The 23,428-nt window shown below is 39.0% G+C and overlaps 1 long non-coding RNA gene and 1 other non-coding gene across 2 annotated transcripts in view; both read left to right on the plus strand.

Annotated features, from left to right (window-relative positions):
• The window catches only part of LOC143411778 (uncharacterized), a 65,511-nt gene that overhangs the window by 13,847 nt on the left and 28,236 nt on the right, over positions 1 to 23,428 (plus strand). Inside the window, exon 2 of the long non-coding RNA XR_013092892.1 lies at positions 13,482 to 13,573. This is a non-coding gene — a long non-coding RNA (uncharacterized LOC143411778). The remainder of the gene's footprint in view (positions 1 to 13,481; positions 13,574 to 23,428) is intronic.
• Positions 9,343 to 9,443, plus strand: LOC143411920 (small nucleolar RNA SNORA31). The gene has a single exon (XR_013092923.1). It is a non-coding gene; the product is annotated as a small nucleolar RNA SNORA31 (small nucleolar RNA).

The raw sequence follows: 23,428 nt of genomic DNA on the forward strand, positions 1-23,428 counted from the left end.
CTTTGATGATTGTTGTGAGAACTAGAGAAAATGGTCATAAATCACCCCGTGCGATACTTCAGCAAAACAGGCATGACAGGAATGTAAGCAACGAGAATTCTTATGATGGTCCTCCCTCTCACCACAGGACCAGGAGCAGTCACTGGGGACAAGGAAAAGACAGAAGGAGGTTTGCCAGAACCAGAATGAATCGTGTCAGAATTGGAGTTTAGGAAATTTAAGAGATATTTGTTCTATAATTAACACAAAGCACTGAATATTTCCCCAGGGGTTGGGGTTTTTTTCCCCTTAAACATGAAAAATATCAAGTTATGCTTACAAGTAGTTATCATCACCTCTCACCTCTTACTAGAAGAGTCTCTTGAAGATCAATTTCAGCCATTGGAAAGTAGAGGTGGATGTGGGAGGGCAAAAGCCATCCATTATAAATCATTTCAGACAAAAATTAATGTATAGAGTCAGATCTACCACTACATTCCCAGATTAATTCCAAAGACATACAAAATTATTAAAAGTTAAAATAAGAACAACTCTCCATGGGAAGAAGAGTAGGTCCCAAGTTATTTCTCTTAAAAATTTTGATACAACTTTTTCTAAACAGTCCTCCATTCTGAAGAGCAAACGTTCAACACAAGCACTTACTGCTTACTTCAAAATCTATGTTGTTGGGGCTGGGGATGTGGCTCAAGTGGTAGCGCGCTCGCCTGGCATGCGTGCGGCCCGGGTTCGATTCTCAGCACCACGTACAAACAAAGATGTTGTGTCCGCCGATAACTAAAAAATAAATATCAAAAAATTCTCTCTCTCTCTCTCTCTCTCTCTCTCTCTCTCTCTCTCTCTCTCTCTCCTCTCTCACTCTCTCTTTAAAAAAAAATCTATGTTGTTTATCAAGGAAACATTCTGTCATCAAAGACAGGCAAGTCATGAAACAACAACAAAATTTAAATAAGATAATAATTCTGCTCAAAGAAGTTGAAATACATATTCAAGAAAGTTTAGGGATAGTAAATACCACAATTCCTTATAACTCCTAGATTCGCCAAAGAATGTTTAAAAAGGTAGTGTATTAACAAGATCTGTAAAATGGCAAAACAACCAACAAGTTATATAAGCCCAAAGATTCAGTAAGACAGATCTAAATCCAAAAAATAAGACAAAATTTCTTCTTTGAATTTTTTTTTTAAAGAGAGAGTGAGAGAGAGAGAAGTTTAATATTTATTTTTTAGTTATTGGCGGACACAACATCTTTGTTTGTATGTGGTGCTGAGGATCAAACCCAGGCCGCACGCATGCCAGGCAAGCGAGCTACCACTTGAGCCACATCCCCAGCCCCCTTCTTTGAATTTTTTAAATTTTTTCTCTCTCTTCTAAAAATCAGTATTTAGAAGGCACTAAAATATTCTGATGTCCTACAACTGTAGCAATCATTTGTGGAAACATAAGTCCTATTATATCCTTTTTCCTTTTCTTCCTTCATTTACCCTCTAATAAGGGAAGTGGAAAGCTGGAGCAAAGGGTGCAATCTGTCAAGGAAGTGGCTTTAGAATGAAGCTGATAGATATTTACTGTCTTGGTGATAGCTGGTGTCTTAGTGTCCTCCAGAGAAACAGGACTGATAGGGTGTAATATAGATTTATTATGTGAATTGGCTCATGAGATTATAGAGGCAAAAAAAAGTGCATGATATGCTGTCTACAAGCTGGAGAAACAGGAAAACTGGTAGTATAACTCAGTCCAGATCTGGACACCTGAGAACAAGGAACCTCAGCATCCAAGGGCAGGAAAAGATGGATGTCCCTGCTCCAAAAGGAAGCAAATTCCCCTTTCTTCCAATATTTCGTTCCATTCAGGCTCACCTTTTTGTTCTTTTCAAGGCTTCAGCTGATTGGATGATGCTCATCCACCAAAAAAAAAAAAAAAAAAAAAAAAGGTGAGGCCAATCTTCATTACTCCGTCTAGTGGTTCAATCCTAATATCTTCCAGAAACGTCCTCAGAAACAAACCAGAAGTCATGTGTCACCAGCTCTCTGGGAATCTGTTAGCCCAGTTAAATTGACACATAAAATTAACCATCACAGCTGGTAAAAGAAGTCCTGATAATGGTAATTTTATTTGTTCTGGTGAATGAAGAGGTAAAAATTTTGAAGCCTTCCAAGAAAATCCAGGAAATGGAGGAAAGAGCCTCCCTGGAGGGGAAGGAGACAGAGGGCCTTGGATACCATTCAGCAGAAGATGAAATAGATTTCTCCAGTGAAAATGGCATAGCTGTCTGAAGTGACAAAATCTCACTCTCTGGGCACACTAAAAAATCCTCAGTGAAATGTCCTTAGTCTATCAGGTTTCTGAGTAAGTAGAGTCTCTAAAAGAGGAAAAGGGGGTGCTGGGTCTGCGTCCAGGTGAGCCCAGGGTGATCAGAGAAGGCAGCTGTGGTTCTGGAGCCAGAGGACGAGAGCACAGGTGGTTATAGAATGCGTAGCACCCAAACCAGTCAGTAGACATGCACCCAACACCTGAACATGCTTAACAGAGAGCTTGCCAACCAACATGGGAAGGACAAAGGTGACATGCAAGAATCTAGAGCAAAGAAAAAACTCACTCATAAAGCACCACTTAGCATAGATAATCAAACCATAGAATAAAACTTGATATTTCCAAATACCCTTAGCTCCAAAAGCAGCTTACCCATTACACTAGCACAGGAATCTGGGAAAACAGTCACTCAATTTTTTCTACTAATATATCCAAATGAAAAAATATCCTCTTTCACTCATCACTGTGTTTCAGTCTGGCTGTCTTTTCCATCCCCTACCCTCACCTCTCTCAACCTTTCTTACTTCATCTTCATGTCCAAGAACACCAGGAAAAATATACACAGTTGTATGTAGTATGAGTGTTCATGTCTCATAATTTTGCAGCTTTACATTAAAGGGCATCAAGTACAGGAATAAAAAAGAGCCATCTCTCACAATAAGGATTTACAATGCAGAGTGCCTTCCATATAGTCAGTATAGAGCTATCAACTGTGAAGGATTCAGAGAATGCTATGGTCCCTTCTCTTAATAAGTTGATTATCTGCTGGGGTTGTGGCTCAGTGGTAAAAAACCTGGGTTCGATCCTCAGCACCACATATAAATAAATAAAAATAAAGATATTGTGCCCATCTGTAACTTAAAAAAAATTAAAAATAAGTTAATTGTCTTGTCATTTTACTATAAATGTTGGTAATGTAAAAGAATAACTCTGTAATTGAAGTGAAATTTACTTACCCTGGATTTTTCAGGTAACATCTTTGGGGAGAAAAAAAACAACATGCAAACAATATGTATATAAAAAAGATTAATTCAACACCAGGTATGGAAGTGACCAAAGAGAAACTAAGTTTATATTCATGAACCAAATACAATCCTGTATTCTAGAGAAAGCGATACCAAAAAAATGCAGACTTCTTTTTTCTTAGACTTGTAGCCAAGAGGAACATGTTAATTAAATTTCAAATGTAATTATTTTTTCAACATGCAAATCTGATGCTTCCATGGTGCCATCTTGTTCCTGTCTTTACTGACTAGTGAAGCCTGACCATCCCGTCAATATTAGTCACAATCCAAGTTCTCAATTAGTTAAGTGGCTATCACAGATATGGAGCATTTTGCTTAATAAATACCATTTTAATGTCCTCCTACTCTCTTACAAAGGTATAGAAGTTGCCTTCACTTACAATTAGAGGCAGAAGGATAAAAATTAACTACTTAATATGCTAATGAAACATCCATTCTCAGATCCTAGCTGCTTTCAGAGCAAACTTTGACAAGAAAGGAAGGAATTTTTAAACTTTTGACTCTGTGTTGCCCTTCTTCCTGCTCAAAGGAGCTGTGCCAACCTGTTTAAGTGTTACCAGCTAAAATTATCAGAAATGAAGGGTCAGCAAGCAATCAAGAATAGAAAACTTACAGAGAAAATTTAAATAATTAAACAACAGGTTCAGTGTGGTAAAAGCAAGCAGAATTTCTTAAAGGATTAGGATTTGGCATGCTAAGGGGAAGTGTGAAGACAATGATCTTATTACTGAATTTTAAAAATTGTATACATTTTTAACTAATAATTTTATTTTAGAGTTACAGCAAAATACAAAATTAATTAAAAGTGAAGAAGTATTAATTTTTATTTAAATGTTAAATTTTTGTGCTAGAGTTATCTTTATTAAAGCATTATAATTATACATAGTATTGGGGGTTTTTGATGAAATTATACATGCAAGGAATTTAATTTTAATTCCCATTCTCACTCCCTTTTCCTCCCCTCCTCCCTTCCCTGATTCTTCTTCCTCTACTTCTCTAAACTTCCTTTCTTCTACATATACCTAAAGTTGAAATTCCTTTCGGTATCTTTTTATATAAATATAACATGATTTTGTTAAATTCTTTCCATTTTTCTTCTCCTTTCCCTTCCTTCCTCCCTCACTCCTGGTCTCCTTCTACTCCACTGATCTTCCCTATATATTTATGATTTCCAATCCCCTCCGCCACCACTTCTTTCCTTATTTTGCTCTAGCTTTCACATATGAGAGAAAGCAATTTTCTGAGTTTGCTTTACTTCACTTAGCACGATTTTCTCCATTTCCATCCATTTACCAGAAAATGCCATTATTTCATTATTCTTTTTTAATTATTTATTTATTTTAATTTGTTATACATGATGGCAGAATGCAATTCATTTCATATTACACATGTAGAGAACAATTTTTCAAAGTATTTTCACACCATTCGTGTCTTCATACATGTACTTAGGGTAATGATTAACTCATTCCAACATCATTTCTACTCCCTGACCCGCTCCCTTCCCCTCCCTCCCCTTTGCCCTATCTAAAGTTTCTCCATTCCTCCCATGCTCCCATACCATCGCCATTATGAATCAGCATCCTCATATCAAAGAAAACTTTCAGCCTTTGGTTTTTTGGGGATTGGCTAACTTCTCTTAGCATTATATTCTCCAACTCCATCCATTTACCTGCAAATGCCATGATTTTATTCTCTTTAAATGCTGAATAATGTTCCATTGAGTATATATATACCAAAGTGTTCCTATCCGTTCATCTACTGAAAGGCATCTGGGTTAGTTGCACAATTTAGTTATTGTGAATTGTGCTGCTATAAACATCTATATGGCTGTATCCCTGTAAGTTCTTTGGGTATAAACCAAGGAGTGGGATAGCTGGGTCAAATGGTGGTTCCATTCCAAGTTTTCCAAAGAATCTGCATACTGCTTTCCAGATTGGCTGCAGTTCCACTAGCAATGTATAAGTGTACTTTTTCCCCACATCCTTGATAACACTTATTATTTGTATTCTTGATAGCTGCCTTTCTGACTGGAGTGAGATGAAATCTTAGAGTAGTTTTGATTTGCATGTCTCTAATTGCTAGAAATGTTGAACATTTTTTCATATGTTTGTTGATTGATTGTATATACTTTTCTGAGAAGTGTCTATTCAGTTCCTTGGCCCATTTATTGATTGGGTAATTTGAGTTTGTTTGTTTATTTGTTTGTTTGTTTTGGTGTTAAGGCTTTTGAGTGCTTTATATATCCTAGAGATTAGTGCTCCATCTGATGTGCTTGTGGTAAAGATTTGCTCCCATTCTGTAGGCTCTCTATTCACTTCATTGATTATTTCTTTTGCTGAGAAGAAGCTTTTTAGTTTGAATTCATCCCATTTATTGATTCTTGGCTTTAATTCTTGTGCTATAGGAGTCTTATTAAGAAAGTTGGGACCTAATACAACATGATGGAGATTTGGGCCTACTTTTTCTTCCATTAGGCGCAAGGTCTCTGGTTTAATTTCTAGGTCCTTGATCCATAAGACCTTTAAAGAAGAACTAACACCAATACTTCTCAAACTATTTCATGAAATAGAAAAAGAGAGAACACTTTCAAACACATTCTATGAGACCAATATCACCCTGATTCCAAAACCAGACAAAGACACATCAAAGAAAGAAAATTTCGGTCCAGTATCTCTAATAAATATAGATGCAAAAATTCTCAATAAAATTCTGGCAAATCTAATACAAAAACATATCAAAAAGGTAGTGTACATGATCAAGTAGGGTTCATTCCAGGGATGCAAGGTTGGTTCAACATACGAAAATCAATAAATGTAACCCATCACATCAATAGACTCAAAGATAAAAATCATATGATCATCTCAACAGATGCAGAGAAAGCATTTGATAAAATACAGCATCCCTTCATGTTCAAAACTCTAGAAAAACTAGGGATAACAGGAACATACCTCGGTGCTGTAAAGGCTATCTATGCTAAGCCCTAGGCCAACATAATTCTAAATGAAGAAAAACTGAAAGAATTCCCTCTAAAAACTGGAACAAGACAAGGATGCCCTCTTTCACCATTTTTATTCAACATAGTTCTTAAAACTCTAGCCAGAGCAATCAGACGAAAGAAATTAAAGGGATACATACGGATAGGAAAAGAATTTAAATTATCACTATTTGCTGACAATATGATTCTATGCCTAGAAGACCCAAATCATTCCACCAGAAATATACTAGAACTAATAAATGAATTCAGAAAAGTAGCTGGATATAAAATTAACATCCATAAATCAAAGGCATTTCTGTACATCAGTGACAAATCCACTGAAAGAGAGAGTAGAAAAACCACCCCATTTCCAATAGCTTCAAAAATAAAATAAAATATAGTACTTGGGAATAAATTTAACAAAAGATGTGAAAGACCTTTACAATGAAAACTACAACACACTGAAGAAAGAAATTAAAGAAGACTTTATAAGATGGAAAGATTTACTTTTGGATAGGCAGAATTAATATTGTAAAAATGACCCTACTACCAAAAGCACTATCCAGATTCAATGCAATCCCAATCAAAATCCCAATGACATTCCTTATAGAAATAGAAAAAGCAATCATGAAATTCATCTGGAAAAATAAGAGATCCAAAATAGCCAAAGCAATCCTTAGCAAGAAGAGTAAAGTTGGTGGCATTACTATACCAGAGCTTAAACTATACTACAGAGCAATAATAACAAAAACAGCATGATATTGGCACCAAAATAGACTGGTAGACCAATGGTACAGAATAGAGGACACAGAGTCTAACCCACATAACTACAGTTATCTTATATTAGACAAAGGCACCAAAAATGTACATTGGAGAAAAGTTAGCCTCTTCAACAAATGGTGCTGATAAAACTAGAAATCCTCAAATGAAATAACAAAATGAAATTAAACCTCTATTTCATTATTCTTTATGGTTTAGTAATAGTCTATTGTGTGTATATACCACATTTTCTTTATCCATTTATCTCTTGAGGGACACCTAGGTTGATTCCATAGCTTGGCTATTATAAATTGTGCAGCTACAAATATTGTAGTGACTGTAACACTATAGCATGCTAATTTTAGTTCTTTTGAATAAAATACCAAAGAGTGGGATAGTTGGGTCCTATTGTGGATATGACATTTTGAAGGAATCACCACATGCTTTCCAGAGTGGTTGCACTAATTTGCAGTCCCACCAACAATAGATGAATGTACTTTTTTTCCCATATCCTTACCAGTGTTTATTATTACTTGTGCTCTTGATAATTGCCATTCTGACTGGAATGAAATGAAATCTTAGTGTAATTTAGATTTGCATTTCCCCTGATTTCTAGAGATGCTGAACATTTTTCCATATATTTTTTTTTTTTTTGGCCATTTGTGTATCTTCCTTTGAGAAGTTTCTATTTACTTCTTTTGCCCATTTATTGATTGGGCTATTTGTGGGATTTTTTTGGTATTGACTCTTTTTTTTTAAAATTCTTTATGTATCCTGGATATTAATCCCCTATCAGAGAAATAGTGCACAAAGATTTTCTCTCATTTCTTTAGGCTCTTTTTTCATTCTCCTAATCATTTCCTTTGTGGTGCAGACAATTTTTAATTTGATTGCATCCTACTTACTTATTCTTGGTTTCATTTCCTGAGCTTTAGGGGTCTTGTTGAGGAAGTTGGTGCCAAGCCCTATATGATGGAATATTGATCCTATGTTTTCTTCTAGCACTTGTAAACTTTCTGGTCTAATTTCTAAGTCTTTGATCCATTTTGGTTTGACTTTGTTCAGGGTTAAAGACAGGGATCTAAATTTATTCTTCTAAATAAGGATATCCAGTTTTATGAGCACCATTTACTTTAAAGGCCATCTTTCCTCATATATATATATATATATATATATATATATATATATATATATATATATAGGCACCTTTGTCAAGTATGTCAAGTATCAGATTCCTGCAAGTACATGAATTTTTTTGTGTCTTCTCTTCTGTTTCAGTGGTCTTCATGTCTTTTTTGATGCCAATACCATGCTGGTTTTGCTAATATAGCTCTGTAGTATAACTTGAGATCAAGTATTGTGATGCATCTTGCATCACTTTTTTGTTCAGAATTGCTTTGGCTATTCTGGGTCTCTTATTCTTCCAAATAAATTTTAGGACTGCTTTTTTCTAGTTCTGTGAATAATGTCCTTGCTATTTTAATGGGGATTTCATTGAATCTGTATATTGCCTTTGGTAGTTTGGCCATTTTGACAATATTAATTTTGCCTATCCAAGAACATGGAGAGTCTTTCCATCTTCTGAGGTCTTCCTCAATTTCTTTATTTGTGTTCTATAGTTTTCATTGTAGAGATCTTGTACCTCCTTGATTTTTTTTTGTACCAGGGATTGAACTCAGGGGTACTCAAACACTGAGCCACATCCCCAGCCCTATTTTGAATTTTATTTAGAGACAGAGTCTCACTGAGTTGTTTAGCTCCTCGATGAGGCTGGCTTTAAACTCTCGATCCTCCTGCCTCAGCCTCCTGAGTTGCTGAAATTTTAGGCATGAGTCACCATAAATCTATAATTTTAAAGATATTAATACAGTTTTACAAAGGAACTCTATTTTGTTCTCTTTTTGCCATAATCACGAGGTAGAATTCTCTAACTGAATGGATCTCAGATTTGATATTGGTCATCCACAGAAAAATAAGTTTTGTGCAACATAAATTTTCTTTGCAAAAAAAAAATTGAACACAGCAATTGTTTTAAGTGATATAAATATCCATTTTTTTAGTTGTAGATGTATATAAAATCTTTGTTTTATTTTTTTATTTTTATATGTTGATGAGGATGGAACCCAGTGCCTCTTACATGACAGGCAAGCACTCTACCACTGAGCCACAACCCCAACCCCTAAATATCAATTTTGTCCATATGAAAGAAGATCTATTTAAGAAATAGCTCATTGATGCTTGATGCTGAGTTTAAGAACCATTTGACTGTCTCTACTGATAGACCTTGAACAATTTGCTGTTATTCTTTTGGTTTGCACTCCCTTCTCTTTCTGTCTGTCTTTGTTGTGGCACAGATTGAATCGGGGAATGCATCTTTCTGTAGGCTAAAAAAGAGAGAGAGCTATTTGATATAAAATGAGACCAAAGGAAATCAAAAGGAAGTTAAGCAGATTTTAAGTAGTGAGTTATGTCTTTCTGGGGGAGAAAAAATAAATTTTACTTCATGTGAATTGATAAATACTCAAAGGAAATAAAAAGCAGAAATGAGAAAGTTTGCTTCAACTTATTTAGTTTGCAAGAAGGCAGGGAAAAACAGTGGATTTGCTAATGTACTACAATGCAAATAATTATAGCAACTTGGAAAGTATTTTCCTCTGCAAAATATCTTCCAGGTTTGATTTATTTCTCATGCCACCATTCTGAGATAAATGGGCATGTTGCAAGCCCCACAATCTATAAATGTGAATTTCCAGATGACTCACCCTATTCTTTTCCACACTAGATTTGAGAATCATTAAGTATTTCAAATATTCTTAAAGGACAACAAAATTTTCTATTTCACATCTGTCAGTCGCCTAGTATCCCCTGTAGAAAAGTGTGTGCATGCCAGAAGAAACCCAGCTCGTGTAAATCAAGAGAAAAAAAAATTAAACACAGACTATGGTGCACCAAATCTGAATTCCAGAAAAGTCCTTCTGTGACATTTGTCCTCATTCTTAGTAGCAGCCCCTCCTTCATTATTTTTTAACCTAACACTGTTTATTTATTTATTTTTTTGAATCATTTATCCAGAAAACACTGTTTCTTAGGTTGTTCCTTTGTCTATCTTCCATGATCAGAATGTAAGATCCTCTGGTGTTGTGTTAGCATTGTTTTAACAACTGTCTGACATAAATCAACTTTTAAAAGGAAAGGTTTATTTGGGCTCATGGTTTCAGAGGTTTTAGTCCACGGTCAGTAGGACTGCTGCTTTGGGGCCTGTAGCTGCACAGAACATCCCGGCAGGGAGCACAGGGAGCAAGACGCTCACCTCAAGGCTAGAAGCAAAGGAGGCCATGTTCACAGTCCCCTTCCAGAACATGCTCCCAATCGCCTACCCGCTCCCACCAGGCCCCACCTATCAAGGGTTCCACCCCTTGCCAGTAGCACTCAGCTAAGAACCAAGCTTTTAACACAAAGGACTTTAGGAATATTCTAGATCCAAATTATAGCAGGCAGTCTCACATTGTCATTCATGTTCATTGTCAGAAGCCCAGCAATAGAACAATGCCTAGTAATAAATTGCAAATAATAATAACAACAACAACTTTTTCCTAAAAACATGGATAAGTTTCCATTTAACTCTTCAGGGTAGAAGGAGGTATTGTTTACCTAAATTACTGGAATAATTCTTCAGAATGCTACTTGTACCAACTGAGAAAGGAATAGCCCCTGACTTCAGAAGCTGGCCTGGCTCACGGGAATAGACCCTGTGATTCTTCCATTAGATACAGACCATCTCAGGCAGGGAAAAACAGTGGATTTGCTAATGTACTACAAGTGGATTTGCTAATGTACAAGGTTGGGAACCACAGGTCGATACCGTATTTCTTCATCTACTATGAACAACTTCATGCAAAGCAAAACTCAACAACTTACTAAAGTCGACATGTGTTAAGCTGCAGTTTAATTTCTTCAAAACTGTGACTCTCACAGGGCTACTCTGAGGCCAGGATAAAATAAGACCAAGCAAATCCACTTCATAATTTGTCTAAACACAGTTAAAAAAAAAAGGTCACTGTTCCACCCACAAAATCTCTTGTCCCAAATGAGGACAAAATTGTGTCTTCTATCTAGCCTCCCCTTACTCTGGGAGAGAATCACAGAGATACTTAATCTTAGACAGCCCTACTTTCTAGCAGTATCCAATCTGGAGTGAATTCCTACTTCCTCAGACCTTCCCTCAAACCACCCCACCAGAGCTGACACCCTATAAAGGTTATTTCCCTTGATTCCCACGACGTAGGCTCTCCTCACCACAATGAGAAGCCAAAAGAAAACCAAACTTGTTCAACCACTGGGGTCATGCAAAAAAAGCATGAGACAAAACTAAGGTGTTAAAACGTAGAACGGTTATAAAATGCTAACTGCTGTTTTGTCTATTAGCAATTTATTTTATTGATAAAAGTAACAATAATAGCTAGTATCACTTGAGCTACTACATTGTGCCAGGGGCTATGCCATATCTCACTGAACTTCATAACTTTATGAGGTAGAGTCTGTTTTCTTCTCCCACTTTACACATGGGGAAACTGAGACATATTGGAGTAACTTGTTCACGTTCACACAGCTAAATGGTGGAACCAGCTTCAAACCTAGACATCATACTGACCGTTCTCCTGGTAACATATTGACTGATTTAAATTTTAAAGTACAGTATTCCCAAACTTTCTGAACAAAGACACTGTGTCTATGTGAAAGAAGCAATTTTCAAAAACCAAGAAAAATAAGAAATTCAGCGTCTGCATGGAATATCCTGGAGGGCTCCAGGCCTCCTACACCAGAGTAACTCTTCCATTACTGCCCTTCAAAGCGGCTTAGTCCCAGGCACCCAATTTGCATCACAAAACCAGTTCTCAGTTGGTATATTTTTTAAAAGCTAAAAGAGACTGTCTTCCTGACTACAGAAGTACTTCTCTGCTCTATAGAATGCGGGTTTTGTTCCTGCCCAAAGAAAGATCATCTTTTGAATGAAAGCCACAGACTATTTTTCCAGCTGTATGGTGAATGTTCTGCAGCCATCACCGAATGAATTGAATTGACAAAACATCTCTCTCTCTTTTCTGAACCAATAATAATGAGGAATGGTAATATCGCAAGATAAAACAGGGCAGAAAGTGGCAGGATATGGGCCCTGAAAGAAATCAAAGGAAGTGTCCACAAGGTAATATCCTCTCAAAACGTGATTCCATTCCTTCCGTCACTTTGGAGGAATGATTGTGGGATCCCATTGAAGTTGAATTATTACTCTCGAAAGCCAACACCGGTGAGTCTCTGATTCGATTTATGAGGACATTTCTGCAGCATTTGGCCCATGTGTAACAACAACAACAACAAAAATAGGAGCAAAAGACAGACAGCCATTAGGCTCTTTTGCATATCATCATCCTATGGGGTAAAGGTAGGTGTTCACCACACATCAGAGAAAGAAGGCCAGAGCCACACTGCAGGGACATGCTTTCCTGTTTGGACCTGACATGATTGTCCTAAGAAAGATGGATTCCCAAAACAAGAGGACTGAAGAAAATATGGAAATAGCCAGATGAGAGACTTAGAGGAAGATGCAGAGAACCCGACAGTATTCTTCCATTTACCCGGAAAGCGCCTCTCTTTACAAGCCATTTGCTTTTCTCCATTAAAAAGGAAATAAAGTTTAACCTATGAACTGAGATGCAGAAATTATTACAAAGAATCCACTAATCCATGTGCATATTTACTGTCAACTACGAATATAAAATATAATATATGAGGAATCAATAACATTATAAAGGGGCCCTTTCCTCGTAAAAGGTTGGGAACCACAGGTCGATACCATATTTCTTCATCTACTATGAACAACTTCATGCAAAGCAAAACTCAACAGCTTACTAAAGTCGACATGTGTTAAGCTGCAGTTTAATTTCTTCAAAACTGTGACTCTCTAAGGGATTTGTAGGTCACTGAGATATGGAAAAATAAATTACAATAAAACAGTGACAATTAAATTCAGTACAGATAAGGACCATTAGACCCTTAAGTAAAAAGTCATTTACTAAGTACTTTTTAAATATGATTCATAATACCGTCATGTCCCAAAGGTGTTCCTGTGTTTATAATCCTATTTACTGTCCCTGGTACCAGTGCTTTCGTTCTCATTCATTAATTCTCTGTAGAATGCATCATTTTGATGGCCCTCTTAAAGCAGCAGGAGACAACGAAGACTCTGAAGTTATGTGCCTTCATTCCTCATTATAATACTAAGATGACAGAAAATATCAAACTACTCCTACAGTTTATTCTAAACTGTCTAAAATTATGTGATTCTGAGTGTTTCATGCATTAGTTACTCTCTTATCTCTTATTTTATTTTCTTAAATTTTTCTTCCAAAAATCAGATCCATAATTCCTAGAAACTACAGAGACTCCTTGGGATCTCTTTTAAAGAATTGGCAAGAGGAAATGCACTACAGCACAGTGATTGCTCCAGGTAGGAGAGTAGAAGTCTTCCTTTTTACAATAAGTGTATGTTCTCATAATGAAAAAATATATATTAAAAACAAAATGCAGAAATAATGATTCTCCCTTTTCCCATGATAACTTGCACACATTACAGCGCTCACGAACTTCTCTTCCTTGTGAGACATTCTGCTTGCATAGCTTGTACTCGGTGCTTATTAAAAAGCATTTGCAATAACATTTGATAAAGACAAAAATCCTATGTCTGTTCCTTGTTCACACAGATCACAGGGGTAATTGACCCTTCCACATGTCTTCCTCTTTGCTCTCCGAAATCAACAAGGGTGGGATTTGCCTTTTTATTTGTCTCATATCCTTCCTTCACGATCAGAAAGCAGGAATCAGCTTCTTAACAGAGGAGGGACCCTGAACCTGCAAATTAATGACTCCAAATTTGGTTCTTTTTCCTTTCTTTTTTATTTTTTTGGTTCCAGGGTTTAAACCCAGGGGAGCTTAACCACCAAGCCACATCCCCAGTATTTTATTAGATACAGTCTTGCTAAGTTGATTAGGGTCTTGCTAAGTTGCTGAGGCTGGCTTTGAACTTGTGCTCCTCCTGCCTCAGCCTCCTGAGTCACTAGCATTACAGGCATAACACCACCACACTGAGCCCAATTTGGTTCTCAATTGACAAAATTAATCTAGGAAGTTCTCTCTCTCTTGCCCAGGCCTATTTACAAAACCTCTTGGTTATACTTTGGACATGGAAGGCTTCAGGGACAATTGGTTTTTTATTTGTTGTTTTTAGTTATATATGACAGTAGAATGTATTTTGACAAATCATACATATATAGAGTATAATTTCCCATTTTTGCACTTGTATATGATGTGGAGTTTCACTGGTTGTGTATTATGCAAGTAGGAAACTTATGTTCAACTCATTCTACTGTCTTTCCCATTCCCATCCACCCTCCTCTCCCCCCACACTGCCCTATCCAATCCCCCCACTCTGCCCTATCCAATCCAGTGAACCTCCCCTCCTCCCTTCCCCCTCCACCGCTGTGAGGGAATTTTGTTTAAAAGGGTTTTTTTCCAAATATATCTAGTTAATGGGTAAAGTATTTTCCCCATTGCACATTTTTCTTTTCATGATCAATAATGACAATTTTTAATTATTAACTGGGTTTTAAGGAATAGAGTCCTAATTTATGATATTGCTTTTAAAGAAGACAGGGATTTGATATAACTATCTTCAAGGAAGGAATTAAGTAACAACATAGAGGCTCAAAACCCCATTTCTTTCTCCTATTTCTACCTTTTTCCTACCTATTTTGTTAAGTAAGTTCCCTTCTGAAAGAAACAGCTGTTGTAATTATTTGGCCAGCCTTCACTGTCCCCTCTCACAAAATAAACAAGAGGGTGTGAGGTTCTGGTTTTCTAGGTTGGAGAATTTCAAGAGGCTAATATCTGATGCTGTTGCCTGCACTCTGGGGTAAAAATATCATGAACCCCGTCATACCCAGTAAGCTCCCCCTCTCATATTGAAAAGAAATTAGATGCTCTGGAATTAAAATCCAAAGTCATAGTGATTTGACCAAGACTAAAGCTGGAAGCATTGAAAAACTTCCCAGTGCAGGTCCAAGACCTGAATATTATTAGGCATCTCTAAACTGTCATTCCTTCTGCTCTATGACAACGCATGGAATTACTCAGTCTCCACGGGCATGTTGCTCAGACTCAGTAAGTCACATAGAATCTGATGAGAACCTATGGTCCCTAATAGCTCATACCAACCTCATTTCTTAGGCTACATCTTCCCTAAAAGAAAACAAGCTATCCTCCCAGGACACTGTCCCCACATCTCAGGTTTTCCCAGAACACTGCAGGTCTTTGTGGCATGCACACAATGGCCATTGTTTCTAACTTGCGCTTCTCAGTGGTTTATGCTCACGGTCTTAGCAGGACCTAAGTGTAGGGTGTTACAGTCTCTATTCAATCTTCTACTCTTAAGAGCAATGAAGTAGGTGGCCTGGGAACCCACTTCTCTGGGTCCTGCCTCCCTTCCCACCACCTCAGCCTCACAGGAGCCTCCCTTTGTAAATACTGCCAGTGTCCCCTGCCTTCCTTCCACTTTCCTACTCACAGGCTTGGAAACATGCCACCATAGGTTACAGGAAACAGGCTTTCCCTGGGTGTTTTGATCCCTTCATTCCTGTCATTATGTCCTTTGAAAAGATGACTTTTTGTGATCTTTCATGTTGGAATACGATTAAATAGGAGGAATTTTTTTTAAAGCAGGGTAAGAAATACCATTAGTATCTCTTACTTAGTTGGTGTGAGAGATGTTAGTGAATATTTGTGAAAAGGGGGAAATAAAAACTAACTCTAAGAATCATTCAAGGAGCTGGGTTTATGCTGAAGGCTTTTTAAGATGCTACAAAATGTTTAAAGGGTAAAGAAAACCAGAAAGGCTTTTGTATGATTGAGATGATAAATGCCTCTTAGAGACATTGGACACTTTTTTTTTTTTTTGCAAGTAACTGAGGGAGAACATAGATGTACCCAGGTTGAACTTCAAGTAACAGTAGCTCTGCTTCAACTGTCTTGAATAAGCAAGGAAGTTTATTAGACGACATGTGAAAAAGTTAATAGTGCTGCGTGCAGGAAATGGTCAGGGTTCTAGTGCTGCTGGCCTATAATTCATTCTGCTCTCAAGTCTCCTACGTGTACCTTTTGTCCCCAGGTCACCTGTCCTCAGCAATGAGATGACTCTTCCTCCTGGAACCATTTACTATCTTACTTGTGGCAGAAGAGACAATCTTTCTCCCTATCATGGAAAATAAGGCCATGCTTGGCCCCTGCTGAGTCTCAGGCCTCCTTCTAGACCAAAAAAACGGTGACTACAGAGTCATTCAGAGAATTTGTAAGCCACAAGCTTACAGGTTTATGTGAATTAGGATCTACCCAGGAGCTAGGGATGGCGTTGATTCCCCTGAATCTCAGGACTAACTGGAGGAGAGCTGAGACTAATGTGAATCAGGACCGGGTGGGATGAATGGAAGGAGAGGACGATTAATCAGGAGTACCCACTGCGATAGCAGCATGATTATCAGCATGAGTTCTGAGGTCCAACAGCCCAGCATCAAATTCTAGCATCCAAACTTAACCTGACTTATTTACCCTCTCTGTAAAATACCTCACTTGATTTTTCTGAGGCTTAAGTGAGATTGCATATAAAGAACCAGGCATGATGAATGGGAAGTAGTGGGCTCTCAATAAAAGAAGGTAGTGTTACATATTCATAAGACAAATGTTAACATAGCCAGTGACGCATCATCACTGCCGCCATGTCTCATTATTACAGCTGAGGAGACCATGGCACAGGCCTCAGCATCCTCCCATGTTTTAAGAAAGAATTCTCTGGAAGACTCTGCTCAGAGACAAGAAAGATCCCTGCAGTCCAAGAACATCCATTCCTTTGGAAAGTTGCAATCCTGGTCTCGGGAGCTATCCATGATGGGATTCCTCTCGCCCCTTTTCCCTTCTGTTCCTGGTATCGAGGGGCACAGAGGCTCCCTGGAAGTATCACCTGTGGATTGGGAAGGTTTCTGCTCCCCTTGGCTTTTCCCTAGACTCCTGCCTCACACATGGGAAATGAGGGCCAGTGAGTCCTGAGGATATTTGCTCTTTCACTCTACTTTGAAACAAAACCATCTTCTGTCCTCAGTATACAATCCCGGTTTAGGACAGATAGGTCACACCCTGGCTAGAGATTTAAGAATAGTGTCCTTTCCCAGATCCATGAGTTATCATCACCCCTCACTTAGACCAGCTGAATTCCTTTCCCTCTAAACTCCCATGTACTGTACTTCCCTGCATTCCAGAGAACACCCTCCTGGGTCTGCACCCTCCCCCAAGGGGTTCTCCTGGTCTTGTTAACTTGTGTAGATTTTCAGGCCTTGGGTGGGTCTACTGCGTTTATCTTTATTCCTGTATCCGTCAACTTTCCGTTATTGTAACAAAATTCCTGAGATGATCAACTTACACGGAGAAAAGGTTTATTTTGGTTCACCCTCTCAGAGGTTTCAGTCCATGGTCCATTTGCCCGATTGCTTTTGGGCCTGTGGGGAAGCAGTACATCATAGTGGGGAGAGATGGGAATGAAAAGTTGCTTACTTCATGGCCAGGAAATAAAGGAGAGAAAGAAGAAGAAGCTGGGGTCCTAATATCCCCTTCAAGAGAACCCCACAGTGACCAGAAGACCTTCTACTGGGTTCTACCTCTTAAAAGTAATGGGACCTCCCATAGTCTGTGGGCTGGGGACCATAACTTTAACACATGGGCTTTACGTGACAATGATCCAATCCATAGCAATACCTCAGTCCTCCTTGCCTTTCCAATTCTCCAAAGTCCTTTTCTTTACCACTATTTCCTCTACCCCAAAACTCCCCATCTATTTAGCATCAGTTCCTGAGAGCCCTCTCTATTCTTTTACTTCAGTCATTGCTGGTAGTTTCCAAAAGAAATAGCAAAATTTAAAATGTTTTCTCAATGTACGGCAACATTTGAGGCAGGATGGATGGCATTTGGGATTTGAGGAGTCGGTTATATCTGGATTCAGAACCCAGCTCTGCCCTAGCTGTGTGGTCTTGAGGAAGTTACCTAACCTCTCTTAACCTCAATTTATCCATCTGTCTGGTGAAGTTTTTTTTTAAGGTTAAATATGACATAAATGGAAGATGCTGAGCTGAGAACCTGGCCCAACAAATGACAGCTTTAAATTGTGATTGTTAAATTGTGACAGAAGGAACTAGATAAAAGAATATTCTATTTTTAGGGGAATTCTCAGACAAGAATGAGTGTTCTCTTCTCCTGGCCAAGTCCTAATTTAATGAACAAAATGTTCTATAAGGTTCTGAGGGGGAAAATTCACAACACCAAGAAGTAGACCTCAACTAGAAAAAAAAAAAAAAGTTGCACTCAGTCCTCTTTTTCAACTTAACCCTTAGCTGTTGAATCACCATTTTTAAAAGGTTTCAAAAATTCTTTAACAAAGACCCCTGTCTTTGGTGAGTGAAGCATAAAGATGTCATCCCTCTTGGACCATCCCTGTTCACCTTCTCTGGGGGTGAGGCAACTGCCCACACTCATGCCTAAATGATTGGCAGTGGTATCATTGCTCCAATTTCTCAATTGGAGCAATAAGCGATGGACTTACTCTATTCTCTCTATTCTCTACTATTAGAAAGTTGCAAGTAGGCAAAGATTCTAGTCACAAGTGATGATCAGATACAGAGATTTTTGAAGTATAGCTTATGTTTTCATCTAAGTGTACAATTAGTGTATAAACTTAGTGTAGAATTCATCAGTGGTCTTGGATCCCATGTTCTCGGATCCCATGTTCTCTAAGTAAGAGTTTATTAATGTTTCTCCTTCCCATATGAAGGTCAGATTATAACAGTGTATCATTCAGGATCCAACCTGCATAGTAAAGAAAGTTGAATACAAAAAATTAATAATCATAGCACAGGACTGGTGTAACAGGAGATAGCATAAGAAACAAAGAAATTCTAAAAAATGTAGGCATCACTGATAGGAGGCACAGCCCCTACTGTAGGGCAGACACAGAGCACCCAAGGAAGTTCTCCTTCCCCAGGTCTAAGATCCAGACCTTGTGCAAGAGGTCTCACGGGGTGACAAAGACATTGCTGACGGGCCACGAAATAGAACATACTAGAAATGTCCCCTCTGGGATGCTGGAGAAAGTTGTCCTCTAAAATGCCTCATGGGACCTCATTTTAAAACCTCATGAGAGGTATGGGGAAGCCAACCATGGGAAAGTGCTTAATAGAAGCCATCTAGAAGCTTCTGGGAAGCTGGCTGAGCATGCAGAAGAAGACTGCAGGATACTGGAGAAGTCACAGGCCGTAGGCACCTCTGAGGGAACAAGAGAACAGAGAAGGGCAAGAAGCCCTTGAGGGGACACAGGGAGAGTGGGGAGAGTGGTAACACGTCCTTATGTGTCAGAATGGGCTGAGCACATCGGCATGGGGGGCGGCACACCTCCATGTGCATCCTGGGGAGGTGGCATGCCTCTAAGACCAGGCTGTCCAGTAAGGTAGCCACTAGGAACATTCTGGCACTTCCATGTAAATGCTGACTAATTAAAATAAAATGAAATTTAAGAATCAGTTCCTTAGTTGCACTAGCCATGTTCCAAGTACTCAATTGCCACATGAAGCTAGTGACTACCATGTGGACAGCCCAGTTCCTGGAGCTTCCCAGACTATGGCTCCACCCATTGACCTGGGAGCAACAGGGCAACAGTGGTGGTCTTTTCTGACCTAGAGGCAGTGCTGCTGGATTCTCAAAGTCTTTGTGACACATTCAGGAGTCCAGAATGTCCTAAGGGCCCTGGTGAGAAGACCTGGACACTCTGAAATGATCAACTTTGGGGATTTTTTTTTTTTTAGGATTATTGTATAACATATTAAATTTGGGACTCGGGCCATTTCACCTACAATTCCCCACGTATCTTCTGTTGTTTTCTATGACTCCCAAATGAACTATTTTCCCGTGAGTCCTTATTTCATAACCTGCTCTAGAAAAACCCAAGGTGAAACATTCTTTGAGACTTCTTAGCTTTATAACATATTTCTGAGCATTATCAATTTTTAAAGAGCAGGTGTACATGCAGTAGTTCCCAATTTTTTGAGAGATACTGCACCATTTTTTGACACTTTTGTCTCAGCAACCTGAACAGTGTTCCATGAAACCCAGCTCAGGAAATTCTGGTTTAAATGATTGAAAAAACTGGGCTCTAAGCTCAAAACCTTTGAGAGGAATATGAGCATCTTTGAACCTCAGCTGAAAGACACCAAATCCAAGGGGTTGCTGAATCCTTTGGCCTTAAAAGATGAGAAGCTCTCTGAAATCAGAATGGAAAAAAGAATTCTTTCCCTTGCCTTATTCAAAGCCATCATGCATTCCCAATAGGAACTCTGTAGAAAATTCTGCTTCAGGACAACATGAACATGGTACTTGTCTTAGCTATTTTTGCTGATGTGACTAAAACACCTGATAAGAACAATTTTAAAGGAGGAAAAGTTTATTTGGGGGCACACAGTTTCAGAGGTCTCAGTCCATAGACAGCTGACTCCATTCCTCCAGGTTCAAAGTGAGGCAAAGCAACATGGCAGAAGAGAGTGGTAGAGGGAAAGGGCTCACATGATGATCAGGAAGCAGAGAGAGTCTCTACTTGCCAGATCCAAAGATATACCCCAAAGCCATTCCCCCAATGACTCACCTCCTCCACTCATACCCTACCTGCCCTCAGTTACCACTTAGTTAACCCCATGTGGGATTAATTCACTGATTGGGTTAAGACTCTCATGACACAATCATTTCTCCTCTAAACCCCCTTGCATTGTCTCACACATGAGCTTTTGGGAGACACTCCACATCCAAATCATAACAGTACTGGGCATCCAGAGAAGGTCAAACACAAGTATGAAGGGCACAGGAGGCCAGCCTCCTGAGGAGAGAGCTTGGGGCAAAGAGTCAAAACAGTAATAAACTAGAAAATATCTAAACAATAGCAAAAGTGGAATAAAAGTATATGCTTCATATTTCAGAATATTAGGCTTAAAGGACAGCTCTGAATGCCTGAAAGAAATAAGCCAAAGATAAAATAAAGCAATTGCTACTATATGCAGACAGTACTTTGTACAACAGAATTATGGAATCGTTTTTCAGTTTCTACCACAAGAATTAAAAGATGAAAATCAATTAGAGTCTAACTAACAGAAGGTCACAGAAACTCCTAGTGGCCAGAATCAGTAGAGAAGCAGAGTTACGTAGCATGAACTCTGGAGTCAGACGCGTCTGAAGGGCAGCCTTGCTGAGTGACCTGGGACAGCACTACTCTGCACTTCAGCTTCCTTGAATATAAACAAGGCTAAAAGTCTGTATCTTGCAGTGTTGTGAGGAGGAAGAAAGTACAGCATTTGAGATGCTCAGTGTGACACCTCGATAAGTGAAAGTGACCACAAGAAGCCACTAAAGCATTTGGCATGTCTTGGCTACATTGTTCTCATAATATGTTGTGAACAACTTCAGAAAAACAACTAAACCCCTCACCTGGAATATCACTGTTAAGGGCAAGAGCCAGGTGGGGATGGATGAGGGGTGGACCTGGAGCCAACTGGGACAACAAAGCCACCTCTTCCCTGCAGCTCCCAGAGAAAACCTACTGGGAAAGACTAGCTTGCTGCTGCTTTGCTTCTGCCATAAATGGTTTAAATCTTTTATCAGTGCTCAGAAATATCTCCAGATCCCTAGAAATCAAACCAAAGCCTGTCTTCTAGTCTATAGGGACATTCCTGAGCAACTCCGTCACTGCCCACCTCACTTCTTCCAGCATAATAGGAGCTAACACAAGAAGCCAAGATGGGAGGCACAGCCCCTGCTGTAGGGCAGACACAGAGCACAATCTCCCAATTTCTCCACTCTCTTTTAAGCAGTACTCTTTACAAGAATATTCCACGCTGACTCTAATTCTCCCATTCTCCCTTAAGACCCTTACAATCAGGAGTACCCCAAACAGTTGCCAAATCCCACATTCACGTCTCAGTTCCCATGTCCTGCTTGACCCACCAGCAGAGCTTGGCAGAGGGTCTGCCTCTCTTTGCAACACCTGCTCACCTCACTCAGGACACGGTGCTCGCTGCTCCTTCCTCGTGAGCCCCATGTCAGTCCCCGCTGCCCCCAGCATGCAGCATTGAGTGCTCAGGGTTCCACAGGGCCCTCTCCTCTTCCATACCTGTCCCCCTCTCTAGGTGACCTCAATGGCTTTCAATACACTCTGTAAGCTGACAACTATCCAAGTTAACTCTCCAGGGAAGACACTCATGAAAACCATCAAAATCTCTCTCTTTTCCCATCTGGACCCTGCTTCCTTTTATCAGAGACAAAATTCTTCCAATGGGTCAGTTCCTTCTTTGGGTCAAGGGTGGAGGTTGACCACAGTTCCATATAGATCCATTTGTAAACTCATCTGTTACTTCTAGAAGCTCTCTTATCCTCTCCAAGTTCGTCTAACCAATCCCGTGGCCCCTTACACTTCACTTGCCTCAGGCCCCTGGGCATTTCTAAAACTGACCCCATTCAAGATTTTCATCTGCACCTTGGTTCATCAATAGTTCCCCTGCATGCCCTGCCCCCAGCTCCCTACAGAGCTTGATGAAGGACAGTTAAATGTCTTCATAGAATAGAACACAGTATTACAAAAATAATGTGAAGGCACGATTTTGAAAAAAAAATAGTGAGACATAGTCCAGGAAATACATACTCTATAATGTCTTTAATTGTATAAACGTATGAGGTATAGTGTGATAATTCAGTACAGGTAGACAGTGTGTGATGATCAAGTTGGAAGTTTTTAAAAATCTTCTTTGTGTGTAGTATAATCCAAGATTTTTTTCTTTTAGCAGTATTGTACTGAGCAAGGTATAAATGGACAGAGAGACTGGTTAGGGACATTTAGTGAAAGTCGAGCAAAGAAATAATAAATGCCTGAAGACAATGATGTTAAAGAAAGGGTCGACGTCAGATTTTCTTAAAAGTTTAAAATTAAAAGACCCAAAGGATGAAGCTGAGATTTAAAAAAAAAAAAAAAAAAAGATGCAGATATTTCCAACTTGGGAACCTAGGGAAATGATGTCAGGGGATAAAATTGAAAACACTGAAGGAGAGGGAGCAGATGCAGGGGTATGATTAATGGGCCTTTGTAGTCATGGGTTCTTTTTGCTTCAGAAGCTAGTGACCTCTACCTAGCTCACAGGGAAGGGAGGCCAAAAAATAATCATGATCATAATAAACTGTGCCG

This window comes from Callospermophilus lateralis, chromosome 12, assembly GCF_048772815.1.
Source record: "Callospermophilus lateralis isolate mCalLat2 chromosome 12, mCalLat2.hap1, whole genome shotgun sequence".
NCBI lineage: Eukaryota > Metazoa > Chordata > Mammalia > Rodentia > Sciuridae > Callospermophilus > Callospermophilus lateralis.